The sequence below is a fragment of the Chinchilla lanigera genome, unplaced genomic scaffold (assembly GCF_000276665.1).
Source record: "Chinchilla lanigera isolate Chin_1 unplaced genomic scaffold, ChiLan1.0 scaffold00118, whole genome shotgun sequence".
NCBI lineage: Eukaryota > Metazoa > Chordata > Mammalia > Rodentia > Chinchillidae > Chinchilla > Chinchilla lanigera.
The window spans coordinates 85,925-94,599 of record NW_004955519.1 but is presented as its reverse complement, the minus strand read 5'-3'; the positions used below and the strand labels follow the sequence as shown (position 1 = coordinate 94,599).

At 42.9% G+C, this 8,675-nt stretch overlaps 1 pseudogene; it reads left to right on the top strand.

The window, feature by feature from the left end:
• The first annotated feature begins 2,618 nt into the window (after positions 1–2,618).
• LOC102029106 lies at positions 2,619–7,636 on the top strand (annotated as a pseudogene).
• Positions 7,637–8,675: the final 1,039 nt, after the last annotated feature.

Here is an 8,675-nt window from a genome sequence, read left to right as displayed (position 1 = left end):
CAGGTTTTGGTGGAAACACTTTCTCAGGCAAGCTGTTCATCATCTCCACCACCTCATAAAGGTCCCCTTCTGCATTTCTCATGGCCACTTCACTCGTGCAACATTTTGTACATTTATAAATTATTTGGTTTTTAATGGGTATTTGTGTTTTTAATGCTGTTTTTCCCAGTCTGTAAGCTTCCTAAGGTCAGGAATATTACCTGTTTTAATGGTACTGGGAATTGAACCCAGAACTCAGTTATATCCCCAGGTCTCTCCACTCTTTTTTTAAAAATTTTGAGACAGAATGTCACTAAGATACTAAATTGCATAGGCTAAGCATGAACTTAAGATCATCCTGCCTCAGCCTCCCAGAATGCTGGGATTACAGGCATGCACCAGTAGGTACAGTTCTCACTTCCTTTTATATAATTGTTGTCTCTCCTTACTTAAGACCTTTATAAGAGCATTTTCCTCTCTCTTAATTTCTACTTTTTTTATGAGTTAAAAGAAAATACACAGCATAGCTTTTGCTCACATGAGGGCACTTCTTCCTTTGGCTTCCACTAACAGTGTTTTGTCTTTTGGTTCTAGGTGCACATCCCCCTGCTTCCACTGCTAAGAACTGTTCCAGTCTTCTCTGCCTCCTTGGCTAGGGCTTCCTGGGATGTTTGGAATTGATATAACCTGATGGGAAAGCACAAGGTGAAGCATGAGCAACCCACTCACTGTTCTGTAATCTGAATATGCCACTGATTGCAAAATGTCCAGAAACAAGACGTGTTTATTTGTGAGGGCGGAGGACATCTTAGAATTGATTATGTAGGCATTTTTTTCAAACTAGGATTGATGACCTTTGAATTAGTACGAATTTATGCCCAGACTAGCAACAGTTTGCCTGTCTTAGTTTTCAAGGGTATCATGCATTTTCATTTTCTTCCAGGTATCCAGAGTTAGAGATTCAGTGACTGCTAGCAAGACATCATTCTAGACTAGATGACTGGGAATTCGTTTTTTGCTTCAGCACCATTCTTTTCTCCAGTACCTCACTCATTTTTACTGTAGTTTTAGTACCTGGCAGTAAAAACAAGAAGTGAAAGCAACCAGAAAATAATCTAAAGGCCAAAGAGTACTTTATGTCATTACCTTTCATAACTGAAAAAAAGCTTAGCATGTGTTTGGTAACTTTACCAACCTAAATCTGATTTCCAGGATTCTGACACATTCAACAGATAATTGAGTCATCTAAAGTGCCAATCTGGAGACAGTAGGAATTATGGGAATGAAACTATTTGCCCTCACAAAGTGTTCACCCTGGTTGGGGAAAACATCTACAGTGGTTGACTAATTATGCCAACTTGAGAAGTTTAGAAGCTTAACTAAACTTGGCTCAGCAATTCTACACCCTAGGATGTAGAGGAGCCACCCTAGGGTGGATCATCACCTAGATGATATAAAAGGGAAATGAAGAAGGACAGAGGAACTTCCATTTCTTTTGGAGGAGCTCCAGTCTTCACCTTCTGGGGGGAATACTGATAATCCTTGGCATGAACTATTTAAATTAACATGCTGTGTAGATCGATTTGATTACCCTGATTCACCACTTGCGAGATGTCAGGAATTTAGTGATTTTGTACATAAAAATTTTGAATTTCTGGTACCGGAGAAAAACCAAAAAAAATAAAAAAATAAAAAAAAAAATTTTGAATTTCTTTGACAGAGTAGGAAATATAATGATGCTGGCTGGTTGGTCTTGGCCTCACTGGACAAACTTGTGCAGGAAGGTAAGGAGTCAAAGATTCAAATTCCTGTCTCCAGACACAGATACGAAATTTAAAAGTTTCTAAGTGTGTCAAACAAAAATCTCCTTTCTTTTAGTCACAAAGCTGAGATTGCAGAAACCCAGATGCAGTCCCTCATATTTCGATTGGCTGAAATGCATGTAAATTTAACTCTGTCTTGAAGGGTATCTGAGGCAAAGCTGAGGGTACTGGGATCCCATAAATTAGGATGGAGATGTGTGGGAGGATCCTGAGGAGGCTGAGGATGTTGAGTTCCTAGATGCTGATGAGATTATTTTGCCCGAGGAAGAGATTTCCCCATCTGCTGTGGCAGAGGCATCGCCACCTCCACCTCCTGCGGTGTCAGTGTCTCCTAGGATGCCCGGGGAAGCTAATCCTGTGTCGACCAAGCAGGCTAATGCAGACACTCCTCAGGACCCACTCTCACCGCCCATTTTTTCCTATAGGCCCATAAGCAGGCTCAAATCTCATAATGCTCCTAAGGGTGATGTACACAGTGTGAACCATGAGGAAGTCCGCTATTCTCCTAACGAACTTCTTGAGTTTTCTAGCTCTTACAAGCAGAGGCCTAATGAGCAAGTGTGGGAATGGATTTTACGAGTGTGGGATAATGGTGGCAAAAACAGACACCGGAATGAGGCAGAGTTTGTTCATATGGGTGCATTAAGTAGGGATTCTGAGTTTAATGCTGCAGCTCACCGAGTAAAGAAAGGCATTGATAGTTTATGTGGCTGATTGGCAGAAATATGGCTCAAAAGATGGTCCACTGTGAATGAGCTAGATATGCCTGATATTCCTTGGTTTACTATTGATGAAGGGATTTAGAGGCTTAGGGAAATGGGAATGCTGGAGTGGATCTGTCGTGTTAAACGTAATCCTCCACTTTGGGATGATCCAGAAAATATACCCTCCACTAACACTTTGAGAACCAGATTTGTGAGGGGAGCACCAGCATTCCTGAAGAGCTGTCATTGCTCTTCTCTGTATGCCAGACCTACAGTGGGGTCCGTGGTTACTTAATTAGGAAATTTAAGGTCAGTGGGCTTGATTTGACCCTGGAGTAGCAGAGGTCAAGTGGCAGCACTTAATCGCCAAAGGCAGGGTCCACGCACTTACCATAAGGACAGTAGAAGCAGAACAATGACCAGAATAATCTGACACATGCAGACCCATGGCATTGGCTGATTAACCATCGTGTTTCCAGAAGTGAAATACATAGGAAGCCTACAAAATTTCTACTAGATTTATAGAATAGAAAATATTTTAAGGCAAAAGAACAGAAACCTACTCCAAATCGTGGTAACAGGCAATTATGGCCCCTTAACCAGATCCCGGATTTGAGCCAATTTATAGACCCAGAACCCCTTGAATGATGGGGAGGTCAGGTCTCCTTGGGGAAGGATCCTGGTGCCCCCAAAATTTATACAGTCAGACTTTCTCCCATCTTTCCCCCAAAGGGACCTAAGGCCCTTTGCTCGAGTGACTGTACATTGGGGAAAGGGGAATGATCAGACATTTTGGGGACTACTGGTTCTGAACTAACACTGATTCCAGGGGATCCAAACCGTCATTGTGACCCTCCAGTAAAAGTAAGGGCCTATGGAGGTCAGGTGTCATTTCCCCTGTTCCAGAATGTATAATTCGGGTAGATGTGCTTAGTACTTGGCAGAATCCTCTCATTGGTTCCTTAACCTATAGTGTGAGGGCTATTATGGTTGGGAAGGCCGAATGGAAACCATTAGAGTTAACTGCCTGGTAAAATAGTAAACCAAAAGCAGTATCACATCCCTGGAGGGATCCCCGAGATTAGTGGAATTGAGGACTTGAAGGATGCAGGAGTGGTGGTCCCCACCACATCTCCATTTAATTCTCCCATTTGGCCTGTGCAGAAGACAGATGGGTACCATAAACTGAATCAGGTGGTGACTCCAATTGCTGCGGCAGCACCAGATGTGGTTTCCTTTCTTGAGCAGATTGATACATCTCCTTGTAGTTGGTACGCAGCTATTGACTTGGCAAATGCCTTCTTCTCCATACCTATCCACAAGGATCATCAGAAACAATATGCCTTCAGCTGGCAAAGCCAGCAATATACCTTCATCATCTTACCTCAGGGGTTTATTAACTTGTCAGCCCTGTGTCAAAACTTAGTTCACAGGGATCTTGATCACCTTTCTCTTCCACAAAGTGTCACACTGGTCCATTATATTGATGATGTTATGCTGATCGTGCCTAGTAAGCAGGAAGTAGCAAAAACTCTGAATTTGTTAGTAAGGCATTTAAGAGCCAGAGGATGGGAAATAAATCCAACAAAATTTCAAGGTCCTTCTACTTCAGTGAAGTTTCTAGGAGTCCTGTGGTGTGGAGCATGTACAGATATTCCTTGTAAGGTAAAAGATAAGTTGTCGCATCTGGCTTCCCCTATGACCAAAAAGGAGGCACAGCGCCTAGTGGGCCTATTTGGATTTTGGAGGCAACACAGTCTTCACTTAGGTGTTTTACTCCAGCCCATTTACTGAGTGACTTGGAAAGCTGCTAATTTTGAGTGGGAATCAGGACAGGTAAAGGTTCTGCAATAGGTCCAGGCTGCTGTTCAGGCTGCTCTGCCCCTGGGGCCATATGATCCAGCCTTTCCCACACTTGCTCACTAAATCCTATGGTACTTGAGTGTCAGTGATAGATAGAGATGCTATTTGGAGTCTCTGGCAGGCCCCCATAGGTGAACTGCAGCGGAGGCCTTTAAGATTTTGGAGCAAGGCTCTGCCATCATCTGCAGACAACTACCCTCCCTTTGAAATACAGCTCTTGGTCTGCTACTAGGCCTTAGTGGAAACTGAACACCTAACCATGGGACACCAGATCACCATGCGACCTGAGTTGACTATCATGACCTGGGTATTATCTGATCCACCAAGTCATAAATTTGGACGTGCACAGCAACAGTATATCATTAAGTGGAAGTGGTATATTCATGATTGAGCCAGGGCAGGTCCAGAGGGTACAAGTAAACTACATGAGGAAGTTGTCCAGATACCTATGGCTCCTATGCCTAATGTACTGCCTTCTGTTTCCCAGCATACACCTCTGGCCTTGTGGGGTGTGCCATATGGTCAGCTGTCAGAGGAAGAGAAGGCTAGGGCCTGGTTTATGGATGGCTCTGCACGCTCTGCAGGCACCACCCCCATGTGGACAGCTGCAGCATTACAGCCCTTTCTTGGGACATCCTTAAAGGACAGCGGTGAAGGGAAATCATCACAGTGGGCAGAACTTAGGGCAGTGCACTTGGCAGTACATTTTGCCTTGAAGAAGAAATCGCCAGATGTGCAACTGTATACTGACTCATGGGCCATAGCTAACACTCTGGCTGGATGGTCAGGAATTTGGAAAGAACATAATTGGAAAATCGGTGACAAAGATATCTGAGGAAGAGGTATGTGGATAAACCTCTCCATATGGGCAAAGAATGTAAAAATATTTGTTTCCCATGTAAATGCTCACCGAGAGGTGACACTGGAAGAAGACGACTTTAGTAATTAAGTGGATAAGATGACTTGGTCTGTGGATAGTGGCCAACTTCCTTCTTCAGCCACCCCTGTCATTGCTCAATGGGCTCATGAACAGAGTGGCCCTGGTGGCAGGGATGGAGGTTATGCATGGGCTCAGCAACATGGACTCCCACTCACCAAAGCTGATCAGGCTACAGCCACTGCTGAATGCCGAATATGCCAGCAGCAGAGACCAACACTGAGTCCCTGATATGGCACCACTCCCCGTGGTGATCAACCTGAAACCTGGTGGTAAGTTGATTACACTGGACCACTTCCATCATGGAAGGGTCTATGCTGTCCTCACTGGTATAGACACGTGTTCTGGATATGGATTTGCCTTTGCGGAGCATTCCACCTTTCTGTCAATCCAGCTGCTTCTGGATGGTGAGGGACATGGTAAGACCAGTGAATTCCATGAGCATGAGCCCATTTCCTCACTTCTTTGGCTGTAAAATGTGTTTCTTGGTCAGAGGCAATGCTATGTGGAATTCCATGACAGTGGATAAGGCATTCTGTGAGTCCATGGGTGGTAGTTTTGGCAGAAGCCTCACATGCCACTATATGGCAGTGTCTCCCATTGCTGGAATTCATGGGTCCGGGAATCAAGGGGTGGAAGTAGAAATGATACCACTAACCAGTACCCCTACTGATCCACTAGCAGAATTTTTGCTTCCTGTCTCCACAACCTTATGTTCTCCTGGCTTAGAAGTCTTAGTTCCAGAGTGGGTAAGGCTTACACTAGGAAGCACAACAATGATACCATTGAACTGGAAGCTAAACTTTCTCCCTGGTCATTTTGGTCTCCTCATGCCTCTGAGGAAACAAGCTAAAAATGGAATCAGTGTTGTCAGGGGTGATTGACACAGCCTATCAAGGGGAAATTGGACTACTACTCCACAATGGAGAAAAAGAATAATATATTTGGAGTGCAGGAGATCCCTTAGGGTACCTTTTAGTATTACCTTGCCCTATTAAAGTCCGTGGGAAACTACAACCTAATACAGGCACAATGACAAATGGCCCAAAGGCTTCAGGAATAAAGGTATGGGTCACTCCACCAGGAAAAGAACCAAGACCTGCTGAGGTACTTGCTGAAGGTCAAGGGAATACAGAATGGGTAGTGCAAGAAGGTAGTTCTAAATACCAGCTATGACCCTGAGACCAGCTACAGAAAAAAGGGTTATAATGGTACTATTTCTCCCCTATATGGTGCTAATGTAATATAATGTTGACAGACTTAATAATGGTTCTTCAGGATTGTTAAATCTGTGTTATAATGTTCAAGTTATGAAATTGTAAGTGTAAGCATCAACCAATGAAAATTCATATTCTATTTGGGTGAGGGAATTAGTGCATTTCAGTTTGTATGAAGGATAGCTGTAACATGTTAGGCACAATTACATATGTCTTTGTATCTGGGGACTGGTTTAAAGAAATGTGCCTGGTTGCCAAGTTGACAATGGGTGGATTATAGTGGTTGATTGATAATGTCAACTTGAGAAGTTTAGAAACATAACTAAACTTGGCTCAGCAATTGGCTCAGCAATTCTACACCCTAGGGTGTAGAGGAGCCACTCTAGAGTGGATCATCACCTACATGATATAAAAGGGAAATTAGGAAGGACAGAGGAACTTCCATTCCTTTGAAGGAGCTCCAGTCTTCACCTTCAGCTTGGACGTCCTCTCCTGGCTTTTAGTGCAGACTCTTCACTTCCGTCTTGGATCCTTCAGCCTTCTGTCGCAGACTCATTGGCCTCCTGATACGGACTTGCACAGAACTCTGCAGTGAACTCGACCCTGGACTGACTCCTTCATTCTTCAGTGTGCAGACACCCTCTGCACACTTCCTCACACAACTCTTTGGCTGACCATCATAAACCAATCTTGTAATTTCTTATACATTTGTACATCTTGTATTATATGTTTCTCTAGTAAAACCCTGACTGATAGAACATCCAATACACAAATAAGCAGGTTATGTCAACAGTATCATTATATTTCACTGTATCTGCAAAGTGTGGCAGTAAGTCCTTAAATCCCAGTGATTTATAACCACATTTACTTCTTGCTCATGTAAAATGAAGAGAGAATGAGTGGTTTTGGTCCAGTGTAACACCTTCTGCCTCCGAACTGTGGTCTGAAAGAGCTACTGCTATCTGGCCCACACCACTCCCATGGTAGAAGACAATGAATGAGACTTACTCATTGCCTTTGTAAAGTTGTTTGGATGTGGTGCTTTTCTGCTCTTCAGACACACTGGCCAAACCAGAGTTCCCTGATGGAGAAGATAAAAGCAGAAAAGGATAGGGAGAGCCAGGTATGTATGTGCAATAGGGATGGAGGACTGTAACAAAGAAACTGACAGGCTTACAGGAGGCATTTATGGGTTATTCGCTCTTAGGATCATGATGTATGCTTAATATTGCTACCAAAGACCTACTTCCTCATCTTCATGGGTGGACACTTTTTCCACGCACTGTGATAGTGAGGAGTGGCCATTAGACTGAGTGACAGCCAATGGACTGGGAACAGATGTGTGTGCCATGGCAACCTGGAATCAAGGGTGATGAAGCTAAATGAGCCTGAGTCCCCAGAGAAGTATAAGACAAAACTTAACAGTGTTACTTGGGATGTACTATATTTTGAGTCTAGCACTAACTGCAGTCTATCATATTCCAACCCATTGTTTCCTCCAAGAATACCTTATTTACCACTTTTTAAAAATTTTTATCTGTCAGACAATTTCTTTACAGAACTTTTAACAAGATGAAAATTGTGTGTGGGGCTATGTTCATAATTTCTAATTCTAAAATCCAGCCTGGTTTATCATATAACAGTGACACAAATGCCAAATGTATGTCAAGGGCTAATTAGATTAACTAAGGCTAAAGTCATCATTTCACACAGTAAGTAAACTATCAAGGTGAAAACTGCAACTCTGTGATGTATGGAAATCCATTTGGTAGCAACATCATTTATAATACAGACTTAGTAGACTCTCCTGGGAGACTTGTGAACTTGGGAAACAAGGTATATTGACAAATGAAAACCTTGAAGGGCCTTTTTAAGTGAGAGAAGATGACATGTGAGAAAAAAGAATGAAAAACGACATAAATCTCTTTGTCTAAAAAATAAAAATACTTAAAAGGGAATAACCAAATTGAGACTGGTACTTTGAAACAACCAGGTCTTGTACTTGGAGAAATTCATCAAGTGTGAGAAGAGGCACATCTAGAGAGGATACAAATTGTCACCCTTAGCCCACCAGAAGCTGACATGTTTTGAAACATCTGTACTTTCAGTGAACAGGATGTCAGAACTGCCACACTGCAATTTATCCTTGTAT